The sequence below is a fragment of the Lithobates pipiens genome, unplaced genomic scaffold, assembly GCF_037356315.1.
Source record: "Lithobates pipiens isolate NorthernLeopardFrog02 unplaced genomic scaffold, aLitPip1_a1.2 Scaffold_22, whole genome shotgun sequence".
NCBI classification, from domain to species: domain Eukaryota; kingdom Metazoa; phylum Chordata; class Amphibia; order Anura; family Ranidae; genus Lithobates; species Lithobates pipiens.
In genome coordinates this window covers 274,945,245-274,958,384 of record NW_027507784.1, presented here as the reverse complement: position 1 = coordinate 274,958,384, position 13,140 = coordinate 274,945,245, and positions in this window count along the sequence as shown.

The window sequence follows — 13,140 nt, the reverse complement described above, 5'->3', positions numbered from 1 at the left end:
AAATGCCAAGATGGCACAAACCCCCCCAAATGACCCCATTTTGGAAAGTAGACACCCCTAAATTTAGGGGTACACTATTGAGACTAGGTAATAAATGGCGGGTGCCCTGAAACTATAAAAAAATAACTAACCAACCAGCGTCACCTGTAACAGTTATATGGTGATCACTGGTGAAAGGGTTAACTAGGGGGCAATCAGGGGGCTTTATGCGGTAGTATATGGGGGTCCCTAGCGCTATAAAAAGTTGCGGCGAACTTAAATACCTACCTGCCTAACTAGCGTCACCTGTGACACTAATACAGCGATCAGAAAAATGATCGCTTATTAGGCTGGGTTCACACTGGAGCGATGCGGGAACGCCACGAATCCGCTGCGGGTTCCCGCATCGCATGCCTCCCGGCGGCAGTTCACACTGCCCTATGCTGGGAGTGTCAGTGAAATGTTAATGACACCCCCATATCAGTTCGCATATCGCAGTGCGATCTGCAAACTCGGATCGCATGGTGTGAACACCCATGCGATCCGATTCTGCTGCAGACCAAAAAAAGGGTCCCGTGCGAATTTGCGGCGGGTGCGGCGGGTGCGGCGCGAATTCAGCCATACTATCTGTATGGCTGAACTCGAATCGCACAGAGATCGGATGTGATTTGCACTGCAGTGCGGTGCGAATCACATTCGTTCTCATAAACCGCTGCAATGTGAACCCAGCCTTAGTGACACTGGCGACGGGGGGTGATCACAGGGTTAAACCTTTATTGGGGGGGTTAGGGGGGTACATTAGAACTAAAGGGGGCTAACCCTAACTGCCCTAACAGTTATTACAGTCACAAATGACACCAATGCAAAAAAAATAAAAATGCAATTGGTGTCACTGTGACTGGGGGGGCAGGGGTAATTGGGGGGTGATCGGGGGGTGAAGGGGGGGTGTGAGTGTGCCTGGCATGTTCTACTGTGTAGTGTCATGTTGGTGCAACTCACCGATCCTCTCTCCTCGGTGCCGGAACGAAAACTACCGACACGGAGGAGAGATGACATCACTTCCTCTCCTGTGTTTACATTACAGGAGAGGAAGTGATGTCACGGAGCATTTCTATTCGTCGGGAGCGATCGCGAGGGGGTGGCCATGAATGAATGGCCGCCCCCTCATCCCGGATCGCTCCCGAACGAATACCGACCGCCGCAGGCACCGGGGGGGGGGCCCCGATCGGGCCCCCCACCCGCGGGAAGGCAGGGACGTATATATACGCCCATATGCCTGCCCGTGCCATTCTGTCGACGTATATCGTCGTGCGGCGGTCGGCAAGTGGTTAAACAGTACTGTGCAAAAGTTTTAGGCAGGTGTGAGGAAATGCATCAATTCTTACACTTGCACACATTTTACACTTGCACATAATCAGGGACTTTGTATTATGAGAGTCAGGTGTATAAATAATAGTTTCATGTCAAAACAAGACACAAGGTAGTTATACTGCATCAGCAAGGTCTCTCCCAGGCAAATATTTCAAAGCAGACTGGGGTTTCAAGATTAGTGATGGACGAACTTCCGACGGGACGTTTCGCGAACGCGGACCGCGAACGCGGCCGATAATTCGCGAACCGGAACGTTCGCGGCGGGCCCCATTGACTTCAAAGGGAGGCGAACTTCGCAAACCTACAGATCAAATTTGCAGCCACAAAATAATTAATAGCTGTGCAAACATAGTCCCACCACATGGCCAATGACATAACACATGTATGAGGTGAATCTGGGATCGACAACTACAAGCATTCTTTTTTTATATGGGAAATTGTTGTGACAATTCAGGACTGTGGAGCGCATGAAGGCAATGGAGGAGAGGGAAGGTCAGGGACCAGGGTAGGCAAAGAAGAGGGTGCAAGAGATGATCACCAGCAGCGTGACATACATCAATGACACCTGCACCGTGATAGAGTCATCTGACAACAGCACCATGATAGAGAGCACGGACATCTGCAGCGTGACATACAGCAATGACACCTGCACCGTGATAGAGTGATCTGACAACAGCACCATGATAGGGAGCACTGACATCAGCAGCGTGACATAAAGCACTCACACCAGCACCGTGATATACAGCACTGACAGCAGCACCGTGATAGAGAGCACTGACATCAGCAGCGTGACATAAAGCACTAACACCAGCACCGTGATATACAGCACTGACAGCAGCACCGTGATAGAGAGCACTGACATCAGCAGCGTGACATACAGCAATGACACCTGCACCGTGATAGAGTGATCTGACAGCAGCACCGTGATAGAGAGCACTGACATCAGCAGCGTGACATAAAGCACTCACACCAGCACCGTGATATACAGCACTGACAGCAGCACCGTGACAGAGAGCACTGACATCAGCCCCGTGATATACAGCACTGACACCTGCACCGTAAGCAGCCCCAGGAGGAAGTCAGCATAGCACAGGGATGGTGGGAGCCCCTCATAATGAGCATAGCACAGGGATGGTGGGAGCCCCTCATAATACGCAGCCCCAGGAGGATGTCAGCATAGCACAGGGATGGTGGGAGCCCCTCATAATAAGCAGCCCCAGGAGTAAGTCAGCACAGCACAGGGATGGTGGGAGCCCCTCATAATGAGCATAGCACAGGGATGGTGGGAGCACCTCAAAATATGCACAGCAGAGGTACAGGCCCAGGAGGAAGTTAGCACAGCATAGGGATGGTGGGAGCCCCTCATAATATACGCAGAAGAGGTACAGCCCCAGGAGGATGTCAGCACAGCACAGGGATGGTGGGAGCCCCTCATAATATGCACAGCAGAGGTACAGCCCCAGGAGGAAGTCAGCTCAGCACAGGGATGGTGGGAGCCCCTCATAATATGCACAGCAGAGGTACAGCCCCAGGAGGATGTCAGCACAGCACAGGGATGGTGGGAGCCCCTCATAATAAGCAGCCCCAGTAGAAATATGAGCAATACCTTACCAGTCCGTATAAGGACTTTTGTGGACCAAGTAGGTTGTGTGTGAGTGATTAGCAGACTGTACGTCAGTCCCTATACCGATGAAGGACTGCTGCAGTATAGGGCAGCGGTCAGCAGTAGTGCACCTCAACCCTATGTATTGTGCACCTATACCAGTCCTTATAGAGTAGCAGACTGTACCTCACTCAACCCTATGTACTGTAGCACCCTATACCTTACCAGTCCTTATAAGGACTTTTGTGGACCAAGTAGGTTGTGTGTGAGTGATTAGCAGACTGTACGTCAGTCCCTATACCGATGAAGGACTGCTGCAGTATAGGGCAGCGGTCAGCAGTAGTGCACCTCAACCCTATGTATTGTGGACCTATACCAGTCCTTATAGAGTAGCAGACTGTACCTAACTCAACCCTATGTACTGTAGCACCCTATACCTTACCAGTCCTTATAAGGACTTTTGTGGACCAAGTAGGTTGTGTGGGAGTGATTAGCAGTCTTTACGTCAGTCCCTATATCGATGAAGGACTGCTGCAGTATAGGGCAGCGGTCAGCAGTAGTGCACCTCAACCCTATTTATTGTGGACCGATACCAGTCCTTATAGAATGTCAGACTGTACCTCACGCAACCCTATGTACTGTAGTACCCTATACCTTACCAGTCCTTATAAGGACTTTTGTGGACCAAGTAGGTTGTGTGGGAGTGATTAGCAGACTTTACGTCAGTCCCTATACCGATGAAGGACTGCTGCAGTATAGGGCAGCGGTCAGCAGTAGTGCACCTCAACCCTATTTATTGTGGACCGATACCAGTCCTTATAGAATGTCAGACTGTACCTCACGCAACCCTGCAACAAACACCGTCCTGTCCCTTTCTCTAAACTGACAAAAGACACTCAGGCTGCTGCAACAATCACTAGCACAGCACTGCCTATCCTGAACTACACCTAACACCTATACCAGTCCTGAAAAGAACTTTTGTGTACTAAATAGCTAGCGATTTGGGTCACTGTAATCTCTCCCTGCTCCACACAGCAACCTCTCCCTATAGTGACAGAAGAAAGAATGTAAAATGGCCGCCGGATCGGGTGTATTTATAAGTTAGGGGGAATGTCCAAGTGTCCATGTGCTGTAATGTCTCAATTGGCTGTCCTGTACCCCATGATGGATGTGTCATCATAGGTCAAAGTTCTTTTACACAGTAAACACCGAAGTCCGGCGGGCGAACGGCGCCAATAGTCCGCCGAACGGGCGGACCGCGAACAGCCGAAATTCGCCGTGAAACGACCGCCGGGTGAACCGTTCGGTCATCACTATTCAAGATGTACTGTTCAAGCTCTTTTGAAGAAGCACAAAGAAATGGCAATGTGAAGGACCGTAAATGTTGTGGTTGACCAAGGAATCTTAAAGACTGAGTTCACCTTTTTTTTTTTTTCTAAATTCCAGCTCCCCTATGTACCAATAGAGCATTCGTGTACTTTAAAAAAAATGTAATTTGGGTACAGTGTTGCATGACCTAGCAATTGTCATTGCTGAAAACTGAAAATTGGCCTGGGCAGGAAGGGGGTGAAAAAGCCCTGTACTGAAGTGGTTAAACATAGGAATATGTCCAGCAGTGCTATCAGCACAGAGCCAGTGGAAACCAGTGGGACCCAAATACACCCATCTACTGTAAGAACTACTACTAACACTACTGTACAGAACTAGACTTCATGGAAGAATTGCAGCCAAAAAGCCATACCTCTAACATGGCAACAAGGCTAAGTGACTTAATTATGCATGAAAACATAGGAACTGGGGTGCAGAAAAATGGCAGCAGGTGCTCTGGACCGTTGAGTCAAGATTTGGGGCTGCATTTCTGCATTTGGAGTTGGAGATTTAGTCAGGATCAATGGTGTCCTCAATGCTGAGAAATGCAGGCAGATACTTATCCATCAAGCCATACCCTCAGGGAGGCAAGTGATTGGCCCTGCATTTATTCTGCAACAGGACAACAACAGCAAACATCCAGCCAATGTCATTAAGAACTATCTTTAGTGTAAAGAACAACACGGAATCCTGGAAGTAATGGTTTGACCCCCACAGAGCCCAGATCACATCATTGAGTCTGTTTGGAATTACACAAAGAGACAGAAGGATTTGAGGCAGCCAACATCCACAGAAGATCTGCGGTTAGTTCTCCAAGATGTCTGGAACAACCTACCTGCCGAGTTCCTTCAAAAACTGTGTGCAAGTGTACCTAGAAGAATTGATTCTGCCTTAAAGGCAAAGAGTGGTCACAGCAAATATTGATTTGATTTGAATTTCTCTTCTGTTCATTTACTTGCCATTTTGTTAATTGATAAAAAAGAAACTATCAGCATTTCTAATATTTCTGAAAGCATTCTTAATTTAAAGCATTTTTACACACCTGCCTAAATCTTAGGTACAGTACTGTATATGCACAACCTTTGTTTTAGAAATTAAAATAAAATACATCGGAGGATTCAATATAACAGATAAAGAAACATAGCAGAGGAGAGCAAAAAAAAATCCCAAAAAATTCTTTAAGTACATTAACAGTAAAAAAAGGGATGATAGACCATATTGGTCCCATAAAGAATGAGGAAGGACATCTGGTTACAAAAGATGGGGAGATGGCAAAGGTATTGAATTTATTCTTTTCCTCGGTCTTCAAGAGGGATTTGGGGGGCTTCAGTAACCAAAACTGTAGTGTTTGTCCTCATGACACATCACAGGTAGCACCCTCATGGCTAACAGAGGACAGAATTAGAAATAGACTTGGAAACTTAACATTAATAAATCACGGGACCACATGGTAATTGCCAGACCATTGTTCCACATTTTTACTGACAGTCCACTGACTGGTATGGTACCAGCTGATTGGAGAAAAGCCAATGTAGCACCAATATTTAAAAAAAGGGCCACAATACATCCCCGGGAATTACAGACCAGTTAGCCTAACATCAATAGTATGCAAGCTCTTGGAGGGGATGATTAGGGACTATATACAAGATTTTAGTAATGAAAATGGTATCATTAGCCGTAATCAGCATGGATTCATTAAGAATCGTTCTTGCCAAACCAATCTATGAACATTCTATGAGGAGGTGAGCTGCCATCCATATAAAGGAAGGCCCGTAGACACAGTAAATGTTTACTGTACTGTATTAATGCAATCTACTCACTAGGGGGTGAACCTCTGGGGGAATCTAGGATGGAAAAGGACTTGGGGGTCCTAGTAGATGATAGGCTCAGCAATGGCATGCAATGTCAAGCTGCTACTAACAAAGCAAACAGAATATTGGCATGCATTAAAAAGGGGATTAACTTCAGAGAAAAAGTGATAATTCTCCCACGCTACAAGATTTTGGTCCAGCCTCAACTGGAGTATGCAGTTCAGTTCTGGGCACCAGTCCTCAGAAAGGATGTACTGGAAATGGAGCGAGTACAAAGAAGGGCAACAAAACTAAGGATCTGGAGGATATTAGTTATGAAGAAAGGTTGCGAGCACTGAACTTATTCTCTCTGGAGAAGGGACGCTTGAGAGGGGATATGATTTAAATTTACAAATACCATACTGGTGAATCCACAATAGGGATAAAACTTTTTTGCGGAAGGGAGTTTAATAAGACACGTGGCCACTCACTAAAATTATAAGAAAAGAGGTTTAACATTAAACTGCGTAGAGGGTTCTTTACTGTACACACGATAGGATTTTCCGACAACAAAATCGTGGATTTTTGTCCGAAGGATGTTGGCTCAAACTTGTCTTGCATACACATGGTTACGCAAATGTTGTCGGAAATTTCCGAACGTCAAGAACGTAGTGACGTACAACACGTACGACGAGCTGAGAAAAAAAAAAAGTTCGATTGCCAGTGCGGCTATTCTGCTTGATTCTGAGTATGCATGAACTTTTGTGCGTCGGAATTCTGTACACACGCTCGGAATTGAGAACCTGCTCTCAAACATTTGTTGCCAGAAATTCCAACAACAAATGTTCTATGGAGCTTACACACGGTCGGACTTTCCGTCAACAAGCTCACATCCAACATTTGTTGTCGAAAATCCTATCGTGTGTACAGGGCATAAGAGCAGCAAGGATGTGGAATTCCCTTCCACAGGCAGTGGTTTCAGTGAGGGGGCATCGATAGTTTCAAAAAACACAGCAGGGCCCAGCAGAAGTTATATTTTATCATACTCTTTGGTTTTGATTCTGAGAGAAGAGGGCATGTGGATGGAGAAAGAGAGCTCCCAAGCAGGGAGATCCAATGCCTGTAAGAAAACCCAGTAAGGGAGAAGATCAGACAACAGCAACCGGGTAGAGCAAAAGAATATCGCTTGCTACTAGATGTAGAAGGTCATCAAGACCAGGGGTGAGTTCCTGAAGATTCCATCACTGGAAAATGCCATGAATGGATCATATTCTTTGTACATGGACTCTACCTTTGCAGGTATGCCAGGGCAGCACACAGGAGTATGAGTAGGGATGAAGGACAAATCTTGTTCTTGCATGTTAGACTTTTATTTATTAATTTTGCACTTTAAAACATTTTCCAAAAGTAAAGCTCTGAATCGTTGTTCCCGTCTGGTCTGAAGTTACTCAAGGGGTGTAATGCAAGTAACCGGAACACATGGTCTTTGGTTCAGGTCACTAGACAAACTAGGGTATGACGACATCAGTACCAAAGTTGGTGCAGTGTGCAGAAACAAGTGTTTAATCATGGTAACGGTAGTCTACCAAGGAACCTGTCGTTAAGAGTGTGCCTGAGGCAGGTGGGATAGCCTCTTGCAGGAGGGAGTTGTTGTTGGCATTCTCTCAATGAGTGGTCTATCTACCATGGCAGCGGACTGGCGCCACAGCATGTATGCAGGCATGGAAGAATGGAGTCCACACTAGGTGCACGGTGGAACATCATACCATTACTGGGAGTGAGGTAGCGGTGATATGCTGGATGGATGTGTACAAGGCTCAGCGTATCCTTCCTAAATGCACCTAACCGTGAAGGTGTACATGAGGACCCGAGAGTCAACTGGAGAGCAGTTTCAGTGCAAGTGTACATGGTGTACATTCATTTCTAAAAGTAGAGGCATGTCTTAATGTTGAGTATTCCCCCATGGAGGCCTCAGCCTTGTCCCAGGACATTGATGGAAATGGCACAGAACAAAGGAACCCCATGTGTAATACAGTGATCCTATTCCAAGTGCCTAGCGTAGCCCAGAACTACCCACCCCAGGGGTAGTCCTCTCATGTGACCCAGACTTGGCGCCCAATGAGTTAATGGGAAAACATGGAGAAAAGGTTCAACTTCAGTCCTATCCCGCCTATAGGCAGGATGTCTCTGACTGAAACCATGGAAGAAGTTGTATGGAGAGAGGATGAGATGGGGAAATGAGTCACTGCACTGACTTGCATGTGTACATTTTTGAGTCGAGAAATTGGGAAATGTGAAAACAAGACAACAGCTATGCCTTCAAATTTTGATGTAAAATATTTTTACTGCATTTTTCATCCTAACCATAATATAGAAATCCAAAATATTTTTTTCTTTTTCTTCTTAATGATTTATAATGAAGCATTTAGGCTGGTTTACTAAAGGAGACTTCATTCAAATTGTGTGAATATTTACTTAAATTATCCAATCACATGAAAAGCTAATTTCTGTTCATTTTGAATACCCAATCATGTGCAGTTGAAATAAGTAAACAGGAATTTGCTTTTCACGTGCATAATTGAATTGTATATTCACAGAATTTATTGAGTGAAGATTCTGTACTCAGTAAATCTGTCCATTAGTGTGCATCCACTTACCAGTTGCTTATTTGGTGGCCAATTGTATTTATTTTTATTTTAGCTTATCAGTTTGTAAGCTGATGTTTTATATCTTTTTTTGTTACTATATCTACCTATAAGCAAACCTTTGTTGAGTGAACATAAGAAAAGTTGTCTTCTTTCGGGCAAACTAATGCCACGTACACACGACCAGACTTTTCGACGCACTAGGTCCGACAGTCTTCCTGACGGACTTTCGGCGGAGGTCCGACGGTCTTTCTGAACGAACGGACTTGGCCACACACGCCCAGACTAAGTCCGTTCAAAAGTCCATTCATTTTGAATGTGATGACGTAAACGGGACTAAACAAGGAAGTTCAATAGCCAGTAGCCAATAGCTGCCTTTGCGTCATATTTGGTCCGTTGGACTAGCACACAGACGATTGGTTTGCACGCTAGAAAGCCAAGTCTGTCAGACAGGTTTGAAACATGTTTTATTTCTAGGTCCGTCAGACTTTTAGGAAAAAAAAGTCCGCTACCCACAAACGATCGAATTGTCTGATGGATTCCGGACCTAGTCTGCCAGAAAGTCTGATCGTGTGTATGTGTATGAGTATGTGTGTTAGCAGGCCCGGACTGGGACAAAAAATAGGCCCGGGCATTTTAGATTGAGCAGCCAAGCCAAGCCAGGGACCGCTTGGGGGGGGGGGGGGTTGGTCCTCCACACTGTAATGTGCAGGGACACTGTGATATAAAGGGAACTGCACTAAAAAGGGGCACTGCAATGATTACAGTGCCCTTTTACGGGGCAGTTCCCTTTATATTATAGTGTCCCAGTCCTATTGTGGCCATGCCAGTACTGTCTGTCTCCTATTGTGTCCATGGCCCAGTGACACTGACCTGCTCTCTGGCGCTGCGGGTACAGGGTGGCTCCCTCTGGTGCTGCGGGTACAGGGTTGCTCCCACTGGTGCTGCGGGTACAGGGTGGCTCTCTCTGGCGCTGCGAGTACAGGGTGGCTCCCTCTGGCGCTGCGGGTACAGGGTGGCTCCCTCTGGTGGTGCGGGTACAGGGTGGCTCTCTCTGGTGGTGCGGTGCAGCGTCGCGCTCTCTGGTGGTGCGGTGCAGCGTCGCTCTCTCTGGTGGTGCGGTGCAGCGTCGCTCTCTCTGGTGGTGCGGTGCAGCATCGCTCTCCCTGGTGGTGCGGTGCAGCGTCGCTCTCTCTGGGGGTGCGGTGCAGCGTCGCTCTCTCTGGGGGTGCGGTGCAGCATCGCTCTCTCTGGTGGTGCGGTGCAGCGTCGCTCTCTTTGGTGGTGCGGTGCAGCGTTGCTCTCTCTGGTGGTGCGGTGCAGCGTTGCTCCCTCAGGTAATGTGGTGCAGCGTCGCTCTCTCTGGTGGTGCGGTGCAGCGTCGCTCTCTCTGGTGGTGCGGTGCAGCGTCGCTCTCTTTGGTGGTGCGTTGCAACGTTGCTCTCTCTGGTGGTGCGGTGCAGCGTTGCTCCCTCAGGTAATGTGGTGCAGCGTCGCTCTCTCTGGTGGTGCGGTGCAGCGTCGCTCTCTCTGGTGGTGCGGTGCAGCGTCGCTCTCTCTGGTGGTGCGGTGCAGCGTCGCTCTCTCTGGTGGTGCGGTGCAGCGTCGCTCTCTTTGGTGGTGCGGTGCAGCGTTGCTCTCTCTGGTGGTGCGGTGCAGCGTTGCTCCCTCAGGTAATGTGGTGCAGCGTCGCTCTCTCTGGTGGTGCGGTGCAGCGTCGCTCTCTCTGGTGGTGCGGTGCAGCGTCGCTCTCTTTGGTGGTGTGGTGCAGCGTTGCTCTCTCTGGTGGTGCGGTGCAGCGTTGCTCCCTCAGGTAATGTGGTGCAGCGTCGCTCTCTCTGGTGGTGCGGTGCAGCGTCGCTCTCTCTGGTGGTGCGGTGCAGCGTCGCTCTCTCTGGTGGTGCGGTGCAGCGTCGCTCTCTCTGGTGGTGCGGGGCAGCGTCGCTCTCTCTGGTGGTGCGGTGCAGCGTGGCGCTCTCTCTCTCTGGTTGTGCTGGGGCTATTAGTTCCCCCAGCACAGTCCTCTGTTTTATTTGCCATGTCTCCTGTAGTAGCTGTAACAAGCACTCTTCAGCTTGTTTCTGGGTTTTCTCTTTCACCCCAGCAGAGTGCATGCTGGGGACTGTAGTCTGCTCCCTGCTGAGACCAATGGTGCCATGTATCTCTGGGACTACATTTCCCATGATGCCCCTCTAGTTTCTTCTGATTGGCCCTCTGTGTTGGCCAATGGGGAGGGAAAACGACCATACAGGAACGCTTTTTCTTCCCCTGCTGCCGACGTGAGAAGGGGAGGGGGAGCGAGGGGGGGTGAATAGTGACAGCAGCAGCTTTCCCCACCATGCGGACGCCCATGGCTTGAGGAGGAGAGCGGAACTGTCAGCGCGGCGCTGAGGCTGAGCTGTGTGTGAGAGAGACACACAGCTCAGCCCATGCAGCCGCCAGTTCCACATGACACAGGCACGGCCATATGGCGGTAGGCGAGCGGCGGCCGTGGCCTGTGTTACCCATGATCAGGACGCGGCCGCCGCTTACCTCCCGCTGTGCGGCCTGATCACCAACAGGCCACGGGCGGCCCCGGCCCACCGGGCAAATGCCCGGTCTGCCCTATGGCCAGTCCGGGCCTGTGTGTTAGTGAAACCTTGGATGACTAAGTAGGGAGGAGACACTGAGTCATATTTCAATCTTCAGATATTGAGCTGTGTAAACGTCATGCTTTTTTCAACAGTAGAAACTGGACATTTTGAAAATGTTCATACTTAATATTTCATATATTTACATGAATAATAAAAAAATATATATTTTTAACATATTATTTTAAGTCTAGACCACTATAATAACTATAAAATATAATATAAAATGTACAAAACTGCCATATATTCCATTATGTGGGGGAAAATTATTATTTTTTGTTCTTAAGGCTTGTATAATTAATGGGATGTTCTGTAATCTGTGTGCCAGCTGCTTGTGTTTTCAGTTCCAGTACTGCTCAGTGGCTCAGTCCTTTTTTTTTTTTGCATGATAGTTCTTTTGGTGAAGGCATTTAGGAGAATGCAGTAGCTTGCACTTAGTTCCGCAAATAAACTATTTCTGGGAGAGATTGATAAAACTTAGGAACACTCTCTAAGCTGTACATGGGACCTGAGACCCAATGTGGAAAACATGACACAATAATAGCATTAGCAAAGAAGAACTAGCTTTTTGTTGAAAGCATGTTTTTATTCTCATCAAATAAAACAAAGCTATGGAGCCTCTGAAAATCTAGTAACCATGTTTTAAAAGCATCTACCTTCCCCTTTCCATTCCAAAGCCTTGTCAGAGATGGGAGAAATTCCTAAGAGCAATTGGAGTGGAGGTTTCTCTTTGTTCCGTTCTAACAACTGCTGAAAAGTACATTCAGCAGTTTTTGTGAAGGCAAACTTTAAAGCTTATAATTCCAAGGGCCTTCTTACAAACCTGGATTTTGTAGAACTCTTAAATTTAGGAATGACTTAACAGGGATTTTTGCTTGTCTCAGTGCTTTCTGTCTCTGGTTTCAAGGAGAATGTTGTAACTATGCTGATTATTTACAAGACCATACAAACTTAGGAGAAATTAGAGAGAAATTTAGGGAGTTACAAGTTGCTGGATAAAAATGTTTAATTTGCACTTCTGAAATCTTGCCACGCATGATTTTTCTGTACTGAAAAAAATGAAATTACTTGATCCACCACACATACACCTATGTCATTTTCTTGCAATATAAAAAAGTATCATATATTATATTAATATTCTTTTTGCTTGTGCAATCACATTTTCAACATCAAATATATTCTGCTTTACCAGTGAGATTTGTCATTGAATCCCAAGGTGATTTGATGGAGCCACCTGGGGTAAACATAGATGAATTAAAATAAAAGATATACCTCTCAAATTTCCCTAGATATTATAGCAGTGTGTATGGACACCTACACTGGAGCAAGCAATGCAAATTGTTAACCATAAAATTCAATCCAGCTCTGGAAAACAATAGAGCCACAGTTGAATTGAAATTAGACTATCTGAACCAGTGCATGAAGAAAAAAAATGATAAAATAAAAGAATCACATACAAAAGGAAGGGAAGTAGGCTTGCTGTCCTGGAAGATTCCTAGAAAAGGACATATTTAAAGGCAGAAACTTTAATGAAGAATCCAGTGTTGGTTCAAGTGGCTGTCTAGTAAGTCCATTCAGCATCTTAGATAAATACCACAGTGGAATGGACTAGGCCCTGAGAACAATAGGAACAAGTAGCATTTTACATGGTGAATTGATGATCAACAAATCTACAGGGCCTAAATACTATAGTTTTAAATAAGGTGTATGTCACATTGGTTTGAGGTTGAGGTGACAAGAGGGCTTCCCTTGCA